The following is a 13,302-nucleotide window of genomic DNA, read 5'->3' on the forward strand; positions in this document are numbered from 1 at the left end:
GCTGATGCTTAGGGAAAGTAAACCATGTGGAGGTGATGTGAGCTTCCTGTATTACTATATTTTTCAGCATTCTAGAGTGTTTTGCCCTGTTTGTACTGTGCCAGCCCAGACAAAACATGTTCGTTATCAAAGCATCAGCCGTAAGCACACAAGTCAATTTGTAGCCTGAGAGCTCACACAGGGTACTCATTTTTTTATTTGAGAAATGCTTCTTGTTTCACTCTACAGTCAAGTGTAAAACTGTGTCCATATTCTGGCATTCCTTGACATGTTTCGTGGCAATGCTTCATTTCTGCTCATGAAAATAATACTAGTCTTATATTTTGTAAGCTATGTTGTGTTCTTCGGGGTTTTTCGCTTTTGTGATTTTCTCTAGGTTTGGTGGATCCCCATTTCTGCGTTCCAGTTTATCTCCTTGTCTTTATTATCCTTTTCCTAATAAATTAGAGATTACGCGCTTTCCTTGCAGTTCTCTTTTTTGGTTGCAGATTGCTAGGCAAATTAAGGGATCGATAACATCTACTTCATTTGTATCATTGCTTAGAAAATTATCTAGCCAACATACATCGATTGACACTTGATATTTAGATCGAATAATAAACTTGCATTTAAGTTCTTCATGGTTTAAGTTCACCAAAGTGCTTGGAGTTCTCACCAACAACATCACAAGGGACGTGTACAAATGCAATTTGATCTAATCATTTGCTTACTACTTTGCTCTAGTTTCAAATTACTCTATATCTACCATCTCAATTATGTAGCAATGCAATTTGACATCTATATTTTTTTCTCATACATAGTGGCTTTTATTACTCCCTGTGGTCCAAATAAGTGTGGTGGTTTTAGTTCATTTTTTGTTTAATTTTAACTAAAACCACGACGCTTATTATGGATCGAAGGGAGTATATTTTTCTCAGGTATGCATGTGTTAATGTATATGAATCATTGGTTTTGTAAGTTGACGACATTATCTTATCCGCCTATGTTTGTATGAGATCAAGTCAATGGGTCATGTTTTAGCAGAGTTGACAATACCTATGAGCTCTGATGATATTGTGTTACAGAATTATGATTAGTGTTGTTAGTCTGCAGATTTTTAATTAGGAAAATGCATATGCTGCTTTAATTTTAGCTAGGAATAAACACAGTAATTTAGCTTCAGACCTTCATAATTTTTTCAAGGGAAATGTTGCAGTCTAAATAGATTTTATATGCATGCATGCATGCAACCTTATGTTGAGTTATTTGTCACTGTCTTGATTGTTTGTTCTAAACATATTTCATTTGTCAGTAGTCTTTCTAGACAAACAATGTGAAATCTGGTATAGAAATTTCAATGTATTTCTTGCTTGGAATAAATGGATGATGGCATATGTTGTTTTCAGGTGCCATGTGAATCTCGTTCCTGCTGAAGGTTGAGTCATGATCCTGGCATTTTCATGTCCAACTGGAGTGTCTTCAAAGAGATGTTCTCTGAAGGTCCTCAAGAAGCTGACAGTCTGGTGGAAAAAGGCATGTGATGTTATCTTTGAGCGTCGCTTGGCTCCAACACGACACAGTGTGGTGGCCATGGAAGGCGGCTGTTGTTTGTCCGGTTCTCATGACATTGGTCTGACTGCTATGGCTAGGTCAGTGAAAGGGCCGGAATGAACCAGGTTGCCGCTTCCGCCTGGTTGCTTTGTTGATTGGAGCAGCTGCTCGATCGTCGCAACTGAGGGTAAGTTCAGATTATGCGTGGAGTGATGCTTTGTTCTGTTCCGTGTCATCAACTGCCCGTTGTTTTGATTTGTATAGCATGTGTTATGCTCTGTTATGCTTTAGCTGCATTGGTATTGTGGTGTGCATTGGGGGTTAGCCTCTCATATCGAAGGAAGGAAGCAACCATTGCATTTGTGCTTTCGCTGATGCTTAGGGAAAGTAAACCATGTGGAGGAGATATCAGCTGCATGTATTACTATATTTTTTCAGCAAGCTGATTGGGCCTACCAGCTAGAGTGTCGAGGATCTTAGGTAGAAAGCTCAGTCCAACTGGTCTTGTTTGGACTATGCCAACCCAGACAACACGTGCTTGTTATCAAAGCATCACTAGTATGCACATAACTCAATTCACTGTGCGAGAGCTCACGCAGAGTACATATTCTTTATATGAGAAATGCTTCTTATTTCACTCTACAGACATGTGTCTATATTCTGGCAATCTGATGCTTAAATTCATTAGTATTCAATTTTAGTTAAATACGATTGATAATAACCAGGTTTGTCGCTTATGTTTATTCTTAGTTTGTTCATGGCAAGTGGTTACTTTCTGTTTGAATTCTTAATAATACTTATAACATTATATGCTGAAAGATCAGAGCATGTTTGAATATTTCAAATGAAGCATTCAGAAGTAGTGACCTCTTTGGTTCATTTCCGAAAGAAAACTAATACTATTGAGTTGTTTGTGCATCAACTCTAGAACATATATATTCTCCTTTTGGGTTACTGCTGCGATGTATTTGCATATATTGTCCAGATCATCCTACTGTTGCTAATGCTGCTAGTTAGCAGCTTGGTTATTCTAAATTCTAAGCAAGATAAATTGGTTGAATAAGTTTTTCTCTACATGATTCTGCCAGATTTAGATAGCCAATCATTGCTAATTGGCTTTGTATTTTGGAAACTGGTTACTTGTGTTACTGTTACTATGATGCACGTTTATAGATTCCAGGTTTGGTTGTTTAGTTCCTTCATCCATCCTTTTCCGGGTAGCATGGGAGAAGTGGAGGTGGCCATGAGGGAACCATGGCTGCCGGATTCGGCATGACCTGGTTGTTTCGGCTCCGGCGGCGCATGTGTTTTGCTGGCTGCAGCCCCTTGTGCCTCGTTGAGGCCATGCACTTGCTGGAGCTAGGCGAAAGGAGCAGCACCGCTGGTTCGAGGCTGGAGGTTGTTGACAGCAACCTTGAGAAGCAGTGTGAGTCAGGCGTTATGGGCGCTCAAGTGCTACAATGAGTTTATGAGAACACTTGCCAAGGTACCGGGTCTGTTCCCGCAAGACTTGTGCTATTTTGGTCGTAGTTATGCTCATTTGGTCTCCTGGTATTTATCGGTGTTGAGTGTTAATCAAATATGCATGTTTTCTGTGTGTTTTGTTGGGTGGTGGAACTGGATTGTCTCTAACAATGCATACCTAACTTGCTGGAATTAATAATGCTAGTCTCGTGATGTTGTAGTCTATCCACTCCTTGCTCTGCCCCATCACTTGCGTTGCATATCACCCACATATTTGAGATTGGTAACATGGTATCTTGGTCATGCATATATTTGCACTAAGTTTTGGTAGGTTATGCATGAGAATTGAGCAAGGAATTACCTTGTCGGTTTTACTCTCTACTTATGTTTTATGTTCTATTCAGTTTATTTTAGCAGATACATCCATATGTTTGAGAGTTACATGCATAATTTTGATAAGGTAGTACTCAGGTAGTTTGATTTTCTGGGGTAAACAAGCCATATCGAATTTGGCACTATTAGTTCCAAAGACTTTCTGCAATGAGATGCAAAGTTTCTACTATGGTAAAGAACAATAGAACTTGGCAAGCCTTAGGATCTTTTCCCCGTGGAGGCATTAAGTTGTACTCTAATTCTGGTTAGTCAATGCCATTTATGTATCACCCAAATCATCTGTTACATATTGATGTCGTGTTCATGTTGGGAACTTGGGTTCATTGCATTCCGAAAATAAAAACTAGGCTTCATGCTCTTGTTGTGTGCTGATTTGACTTTGTTTGTAGGGTGTGTGTGATTGTGTTATGCATCAGATGTTGCTGCCAGGATTCAATGTGAAGGATATTGAGGAGGTGAGGTTGATCTGTCATGACAAGTTATATGATTGTGGATGTGCTTAAAATCTGTGCATTTGACATGTCGACTAGGACTAGGTGAGTGTTATCTTCTACAGCAGAAGCTTACTGGAGAGTTGGACGGATTTTATTTTTTATAGATTATACATGTAATGGGGAAACATATCCTATGCATCCAATGGAGTTGTGTAACTCTGTTTCCACCTGTTCTTGACCATCTGATCCAAATCGCATGGCAGCATGCTAACCATTATTATTTGTGTGTACATGCCCGCCTGGACACCTAAGTCCATGTAACTTTTAAGTAATAAACCCCCTTACAATTATTCTCACTTGATAGATAGAAGTCATGGAACAGATCAGATCAGGTTTCGGTGAGACAACGCAGAATGGCAGGCACCAGCGGCGACCACACAACACGGTTACACAACTCACTCAGATGCATAGGATACGCTACCATGTAATGGTGATAAACTTTATGTTGTCATTTGCCAAATTTAGGTTCTCAGTACCTTTATAGTACGAATTGGAGTCATGGGTTGCTGTGGCATGTGCGATCTACACAGCTAGACCATGCACCGACACTGGTTTTCCATCTTCCTGTGTGATGTTTGTTTCCTTGTGACCAACTCCAGATTTGGTTCCATGTTCTGAGTGGCATGATCTAGATATAAATTGGGATCCTAGATCTAGAATTATATGTTGATTTCCTTCATTTTACTTCAGCTACACGTGTCAGTGAACTTTGGCCAAGCTGTTTGACAAGGGTGGCAGTTTCACCTTTTGCTTTTGTTATTGTCATCCATGCACTGAATGCTATCTTATTTAATGGGCATGGCATATATTTCTGCATTTCTGCGTGATTATGAGTGGGATGCATCTATATTTGGTACATAATTTTGAATCTATTTCTTGCTTTGAATAATGATATGCCCTGTGATGTTTTCAGGTGTCATGTGATTCTTTAGGAGCTGAAGGTTATGAGCGATGATTCTGGCATTTGATGTTTAGCTGAAGTATATCCAATGAGATGTTCCATCAAGGACCTCAAGGAATTCTTGAAGGATCCACGGTCAGAGGCAGCTTCTCACCTTAGTGGTGGCAGATTTGACTAATTAGAAAGAAACTAGAGCTCTAGCCACTAATTTTGTTCACTAAATCCCAATAATGGGGGTGGCTAAGTACCCCTTGGCCCCCCTTGTCTCTGTTTCTGGAAGGAGCTGCCAGACTGATGGAAGAAGGCAGTGGACAGTGAGGGCATTGAGGCTAGTGAAGATCACCAACCCGCAGCACAATACCCTGTGTGGTGGTACGGGACCCTGAGACGCGAGCAAGGAGGTGTCTTGGGGGTCCGCTAGATCAACCCCATCATCAAGGAGGTAATGAACAACCTCTAGATACCTGTCTTGGCTTCTGAGCACTCGCAAGTCGCAAATGGTGTAGCTAAACTGCTAACATGGTGTGCACACACAGGAGGGCATAAAACAAATAGCAAGGCTGGTGGTACCAGATGGCGCTTATGGAAACCTGCTAACCTCGAAGGAAGGACTTCACGTCTGGTCGGTGCAGAAGATGCTTGTTTGCACTTGCATATATACAGTTTTCTCTTGTTTTCAAGCGAGGCTTGTTTTCAATGGTAAGAAACCAGTGCTGGTGTATTAGCGAGTTTTATTTTTAAGTGTTATGTCAGGATGTAGACGGACAAGTCCGTGATGTCCGTCACATGTTTTTCATCAGCCGCATAAACAAATTTAGCTTTCGCGTGTGTCCGTATAAACACTCCTGCTTTCCGCGGACGGCCGCCGGTCAAACACGGACAGCTAGGCCTCACGGTCTTGAGGGCGAGCCTTCCAGTCTTCCCGGCCGGAGCAGCCCCCAAAGGCGCGCCCGAGCCGCCGGCGGCGACGGGCGTCGATGGAGATCTCGACGACCTCGCCCTCGATGATCTCCACCTCCTCCTTGATGCGGACGCCGATGGCGCGGCGGAAGGCCTGCGTGAGCACCTCGGTCTTGGAGAGGTCGAGCGAGAAGAGCTCGGAGGCGGCGAGGGACGCGAAGGGCGTCTCGGCGTCGAGCGACTTGGCGATGCCCATGGCCAGGACGGTCTTGCCGGTACCGGGCTGACCGGGGAGGAGCGCGGCGCGGCCGGCGATCTTCCCCTGGCGGATGAGCTGGAGGATGAGCCCGGCGGCGCGGCGCGCCGGCAGCTGCCCGACCATCCCCTCCGAGGCGTCACGGGCCTGCAGGAAGGCGTCCAGCCCCAGCCCCCGGATGTGGGAGTGCCCGCCGATGCGCTCGATGCGGGTCAGGTCGCGGCTCTCCGACACCGCTTTAGCTCCGCCATGGTCGCACAGGTTAAAGGGGCATGGCGGCGACAAGCGGGGAACCGGCCGGCGGGACGTGGGACGAGGGGTGGAGGACGGGGAGGAAGTGGGACGAGGGGGTGGAGAGCGGCGAGGAGCCGGGCGCAGGCTGGCGGCGAGGAGCGGGGCGCCGGCTCAGCTGTGGCGGCGTGCCGGCATGCCCTATCGAGGGAGACGGAGAAGAAGGACTGGTGTTGTTTCCTTTCGATCTTTTTTTTTCTTGCAGGAGGTACGGGCCTGGCAGGCTCCGTGGAAGTTTTCCGTGAGTCCGTCTGAAAAACACGGCTCGTCCGCGACGACGTTTAGCAATTTTGACGGACACGGACGAGGAGAGTCCGCGGAAATCCGTGTCCATCTACATCCTGAGTGTTATGTGCGGCTGTACTGTACATGAGCTTATAGCTGTCGTGGGTGGAGTTTGCGCTGGCTTGTCGATGAAATACTGTGTTGTGTTCCTGATCAGATGGTCCAACTCTGTAGTAACAAGTAGTATATGCATGGTTTAGTTTTGGCTAGACTGAAACTTTGTCCAGGTTAAGTTGGTGCGCTTGGCCCCTACTAGATTGGAAAGTGATCTGAATTATGAATTATTATGTTGTTGCTATTTCCTGTGTATCAAGAAGCATATATATATATGGCTACTACGTTTTGCCCTGAATTTTGAGACTCAATATAGATCCAGATGTGTAGGTTTTCTGATGCACTGCTTGGCTCGTGTGCAGCTAAATTTATTGATAAAGGCCCTACGAGCATCCCAGGTTTATAGGTAGGAGACGACTGTGCTGCCTACAGCGGTGTGTAAACTCGATTTGTATTTTTTGTTGATAGCTATCGAGTATAAATTCGATCCGATGAAAAGTATGTCTCATGCTGGTTAATGTCAGAGCCTGAGCGAGTACGAATGAAAGGAGATGTGCAACACTGACTGTATTCATTCATCGAGCAGTATACTTATATACAGAGTACAACAGCTGAACTAACTCACACAAAAATAGCCTGAAGTCTAGGTCCTAGCTAACGTTAACTGTACCACTAGGAGCACTAACTCTGTACATGAACACACGTTCGATAACCGTTAACAAGCAAACCATTCTCTCTCTACCTTATGAAAATAAAAATACTCCAGACTGACTATCTGTTGTGTTAAGCCGATGGCAAATTAATTTTCCTTGTAAGAAAACTCGTCTCATCGCTGAAGAAAACGAATCAAAAACACATTAGGAAACAAATCTGGCCGCACCATCAGTAGATAAAAGCTAGACTTGTATCCCAGAAAATCAGGAATAGTTATTAACAGGAAGGGTAACCCGAAAAACACACATGCAGTCAGGAGTAGTTATTAGGAGGGATGGCAAAACACACGCATGCAGTCAGGAGTAGTTATTATGAGGAAGGGCAACCCGGGGGATGGCAAAACACACGCATGCAGTCAGGAGTAGTTATTATGAGGAAGGACAATCCGAAATGAGTGGAATTATTAGGATGAGGATGACCCATCGGGTTCCAGTAAGCAACAATCACCATTCAGTACGGGTGGAGTTGTTTTGGTTGACGGTCCACGCCAGCAATCCATGCGCTTCCCTCAATATTCACAGCCCGCTCCCTCTCTCTTCCCACAAGTCTATCTCTTATAAGTAGAAGTACATCTTCAGATACCGCGTGCGGATTACGCGTGTGACTATGACTTAGACTTAGACTCTTGCTCGGAGAGGCGCTCCGGCAAGCTGCGCGACTCTGGCCAGGAAAGGTGTTCCTCCGGTTCAACGTGATTTGTGGTATGTTGGATCCGATTCGTTTTTTCTATTGTAGTGGATCAGGCTGGATGAGTGCTCCACGCTCTCTTGTTTTCGTCTTTCTATCGATCAACTGCTGTAATCCGGCAAGCGGCGCGAGTCTGGTCAGTAAAGATGTTCCTCCAGTTCAACATGACTTGTGGCCTGTCTTGTTGGTTGGATCTAATTCGTCTTTTCTGTTGTTTTGGATCAGGCTGGATGAGTGCCCTGCGCTCTCTTGTTTTCGTCTTTCTGTCGATCGACTGCAGCAATCCGGCAAGTCCATCGTCAGTTGGATTGATATCAACAGGTTAGTTCTTCAATCCAGAGATTTTTTTTTGTGCATGTTTCTCCATGGACGGATTTATTTTCTCAGCTGGATCAATCCTTGTAAACTAGGATCGATGAAGATGCCTTTTTCTTCTTGAGATGGTTTGATCGATCATGGCATGGTAGTAGTACTAGGAACCCGCCAGGCCTTTTGGTTGTGTGCGATTGAAGGAAATGGATTACAAACACCAAATCAGAGCATCTATTAAATAATCAAGAAAACTAATCCCTTGATGAACTAGTGTTTGTGTATTATAGTATTTGTTCAGCTTTAGCTTCTGGTAGTTTAGATAGTTACTACTCAGCACCTCACTTGCTACAGAGCTCCCAAACTTGAAGTGAACTGAAGCATAACACCAACTAAGAACTGAAGACTCAACTTCGTCATACGAGGCTCAAACATGTAAGCACAGCTGGACTAGTTGCGCTCCGATCATCCTCCAGGAATTCATATGGACAATTGAATTTCTTCTTTCCCGCTACCTCTGTCACAAAATCTATCATCATGAACTGAAGTGTGGCGTCACCATTCTGCAGCAAAGTCAGGGTGTTCAGCATATCAGAAGATTTCACCCAAGAAAGAGTTGAAGATAACAAAGGAAAGTGGGCGGATACAAAACCAGTTCATATCACTTGTCTTTCTGGTCTTTCAGATTGGCTGAGCATAACAACAACTAAGAACTGAAGACTGAACAACTGCGTCATACGAGGCTCAAATATGTAAGAGCATCTCCAGTCGCGTCCCCCAAATCGATGTCTTCCAGGCTGTGCAATTTCCATTTTGCTAGAAACAGAAACAGAGACATATCCTAACATTTTCCCACATTGTTTGCAAGGTACCAAGCGTGATCTTTGAATGTAAAGCCGTTTGATGGCTTTGTATGTCAGCTTAATTGGGTTTTGGGTAGACAAGTTAAAATTATGTATGAGTAGGTATGTGATCTCTGCCTCAACTCCTAGTCTAGGTGTTTGCACTGCTATGTACTCCGTATATTTGTTTTCCATGGAGGTTTTTCTTGGGCTTGTTTCAGTTGCAGTTATTTGTTGCTGCATTCATATTGAAAATCAAAGTACTCTAGTCTTTTAATCCTGAACCAGAATTAATAAAGGCCGTGTGCTGTAAGACACGGTGCCAGCCAAAACTTCGAGCCTTCATGAGGGTGAGTGTTGAGTACAGCTAATACAGAGATGGTTGCATTGGGTGGATTCATAATTTAAAATATACGCATAATTGCAAACATGGCTCATCTGTTGAGTCAGATAATGCAGTAGTTGAGTCCTGATGCCAGCCCAGTCGATTCATAGGCACACAACCAGATTTCTAGAATGGGTGGGTACATATGAACATCAGACTTTCAGACATGTTACTGTTGTCACCGTCTTCAAGTTCATATACAACATTACTGAAAGACAAGGATACCCTGTCTCTGTAAAATTGGAGTTTATTTCCCTTCAAAACCTTTTCACCCAGATAAACTGAAGAAAAAGCCCCAAAACCTGAGGCCTTGTTTACTTCTAGGGTATTTCCACACCCTAGGAGTTTGGGGATGGTAAGGGAATTGGTGAAACCCCTCATTTCACCCAATCCCCACATTCACCCACATTTCACCTTATTTCCCAACTCCATCATAACCCCTTCTAGTTACTTTGAATTTGGGGATGAGAGGGGATACGAGAGAATTGAGCTTAGGAAATAAAAGAAGATACTTTATATCCCACAACGTGACAATGCACAATTTTTAATAAAGTGACAATATCTACAAGCTGCTTTCACAGATAACATAATCATGCTAGCTCGATGACAACATCAGAAAGTACCATGCAGTTCCCGACCTGAAGAAAAATAATCGAGCATATGTGTGTGTACATTCTTTCATTGGAGGATTTGTCTACAATCAAGTACTCCCAAGTACTACTATCATATACTGCTTGTACAACAGTGTACGCTAGATGTACTGAATCTACAGATAACTTGTATTGAGTGCACAACTCAGTACAGGAAACAAAGGCACACAATCTCATCTGCAGCTGAATCTCACGCGATGTACTGATCCTAATATGCATCAAATCTGTCAACGTCAGTCGTATAATAGCAGCAATGAGCAGCTGCTTGAGGAGCTCGCGCTCCATCCTCTGTCGATACAAGGCTGCGCAACCGCCCCTGACTCGCTCCTACCAGCGAGCTCCAGCGCCTCTGCTACCGGCAGCCTGTCCAGGGAGCCGGCCGCCGCGACTGGACTCCTCGCCTACTCCACGGTGCTGCTACGAGGTGGCTCCGGTCCCGAGCTCACCGGGGACCAGTCGCCGGAGGAAGATCTCGTCGGCGATGTTCCGATATCAGCATTATTTCCCCGCCGCCGTCTCCTTTCTCCGCCTCATGTCGCCGCCGCCGCATCGCTTCCATCTGTCTGCTCTTTTCACGACAGAAAACACGAGGTGGCCCTCGTGTGTGAGAAAACCGGAGGGTGCAGCGTACCGGGCCGGGAACATTTGGGATGGGCCGGGAAATTTCCGAAATAAACCAGAGAAGTAAACGGCCCGTTCGGGAATTTTCGGGATTTAGTCGTGGGCCGGTATATTTCCCTCCCAACCCCAAATATACCAGACAAGTAAACAAGGCCTGAGGCTGCAGTTTCCATCCGTGGTGAATCTCAAAATTTATTTAGATGGAAATGGCGCTAATATCAACTGATAAACTATTACCAACCTTTGACACAATCATAGCAACCATTGTTCATGACCCTTGTGCCTGCAAGGTTGATTCTGTAGGTAGTAGCCAGAACGGCGACCGCACTGGCATCTTATGATAGCCATCGTGCGTAATAAAAGGCCGTCGCGCTTCTTCCGTCCATGTCTTGAGGTCGATGACATGGAGAAAACTCTTGGTGGTGGTGGGCACGTGATTCAAAAAGTATATGCAGTTGCCTCTCAGACCATGATCACTAGCCGAGCACGAGGCCCCAAAACAAGAGATCCCAAGACTATCCCCACCAAGAAGGAAGACCCTGTCGGCACCAATCTCGTCCACCTCGCACCATTTTGGCTCTGAGAAATCCATCTTGTAGACCACGTGATTGGCCATCTTGTGCACATTTTCGCCATCAAAGAAGATGACGACGAGGAAGAGCTCACCTCTAGACTCAACCAAGTACATTGAAGCCATCCGGATGCTTAGCGGCAGATCGACCATGTCAACCTTTATGGTGTCAAGTTTCAGTCCCTCTTTTCCATCCTTAAACTCAATGACCCCCAACTCAGATGATGTTAGTTCAAAGTAAATCCTGCCACCGACAGCTGCAATGCCGTGGCCCATGGCTATGTTGGTCAGCTGGGGAATCCTGCCTTTGACGAACATGCTGGGTTCATAGCGGTGGCTGTCCCAGTTGGTTGCCCCAATCTTGCATACCCACATCTCATTGTCATCGAGATCAAAGACCACAACAGAAGAGCCTGAAGCGGCACCTGGCATGTCGGAGAGCAAGCACTTGCAGCTTTCCGGGAACCCCTGCTCCTTGGGTGGCAGCTGGATCCTCTCGCCGTCCTGAGGCCGCCATAGGAACGTCTGGCAGGAGGCTGGGTCGAGAGCGAGCACCCAGCTCTGTGGGGTCACGAAGCAGCGGTAGCGTCGCAGCTCATCGAAGGCTACCGGGCTCAGAGCTTTGCTGGAGATGCTGTATTGCGTCAGCGGTTCATCATCGGTCTGGGTTCCGAGATCGTTCACAAGCACCGGCAACAGCAACGCGCCTGGTTGCTGCACGGACTCCATCGTCGCCTCTATGGTCGATCCACAAGTAGGAGATGATATTTTCTGAAGCTTGTTCCCGATCACGCAGCAGCGATTGTGTCTAGTCGTATTGTTCTTCCCTTGTTGAGATGACTTGTGCTTGATGCAGTGCGTGCCCAGCTCGCCTTATATAGGCTTCAGGACTGCGATAGCCAACTCGAGTCGGAGATTACAATCCTTACCGTTCCGGAATCGGACTGCTGCTCTGCAACGAGAAGATGGAAACAAAGGTAGGAGTAGGATTCAGGGGTAATGAACTGGACTCCACGCCAGCCGGCGGCTTCCTCAAGCTCCTACTGATAGCGTGCTGGATGGATGAATGCTTCGGTTCCGTTCGATTAATCAGAGTTTAAGTGGCGTGATTTGGTTTCTGGGTTCCGATTTACGGAGGCAGCCCACAAGGCATGCCCCCAAATTTCCTAAGAGAAGGGATAAAAAGGAAGAACTAACACCAACCAAGGCAGTTCATCCCTGTGCATAGGCCAAGATAGTTCTTCATGTTCAGATTCATCCCTGTGCAAGCATGACTTGGGAATCTGGACACGCACTAAGACTTAGATGCAATTGTATAAGAGGAACCACACTTGAAACTCCAATCGCAACTGTAATTATGCCAACACATTAGAAATACAAGGATTACCTATCTCTTAGATATCACAGTGCATTTTTAAACAGACCCAGAACCTGAGGCACCTCAAAATTTCTCCAGTCAAGAGATGAGAAAAAAGGCACTAAGAACAACTGATTATACAATTATTGAACTTCGCCATAATAACAGCACTTAATGACATTAGGCCAAGTTCTTCAGTGTGCATGTTTCCAGAAGCAAAGTACTAAGAATATCCAGCATTCATGGATCAGTATCAGCTGAGCCACAGTCCAAACACCAACACTGTATCACGGCAACGGTAATATAAGTACCAAAACCAAAAGTAAGGAGACAGATCAACCGACATAGAAATTGACACGATATACAGATCAACATGAAACTCTCCTGCATACCATTCGCAGAAGCATGCTAAATACCAAATGCCCCAAGTTATAATCTCCAGTAACAGACTGGGCATAGACATAATTTGACAGAACATAACACTGGCTAGGCTGATTGAAAGGTGCACACACAAAATGCCCATAAGGTGCAGAACCTCCAAGGCTCCAACCCGTAGAAACTGAAGAAACAACCCCAGAACCTAATTCTACTATCTCCA

At 45.1% G+C, this 13,302-nt stretch overlaps 1 long non-coding RNA gene across 1 annotated transcript; it reads left to right on the forward strand.

Moving 5' to 3' along the window:
* Positions 1 to 1,738: 1,738 nt before the first annotated feature.
* LOC124708799 lies at positions 1,739 to 5,156 on the forward strand. The gene is made up of 3 exons (XR_007005328.1): positions 1,739 to 3,016; positions 3,777 to 3,842; positions 4,795 to 5,156. It is a non-coding gene; the product is annotated as an uncharacterized LOC124708799 (long non-coding RNA).
* The last annotated feature ends 8,146 nt before the right edge of the window (positions 5,157 to 13,302 follow it).

This window comes from Lolium rigidum, chromosome 4 (genome assembly GCF_022539505.1).
Source record: "Lolium rigidum isolate FL_2022 chromosome 4, APGP_CSIRO_Lrig_0.1, whole genome shotgun sequence".
In the NCBI taxonomy this organism is placed as follows: domain Eukaryota; kingdom Viridiplantae; phylum Streptophyta; class Magnoliopsida; order Poales; family Poaceae; genus Lolium; species Lolium rigidum.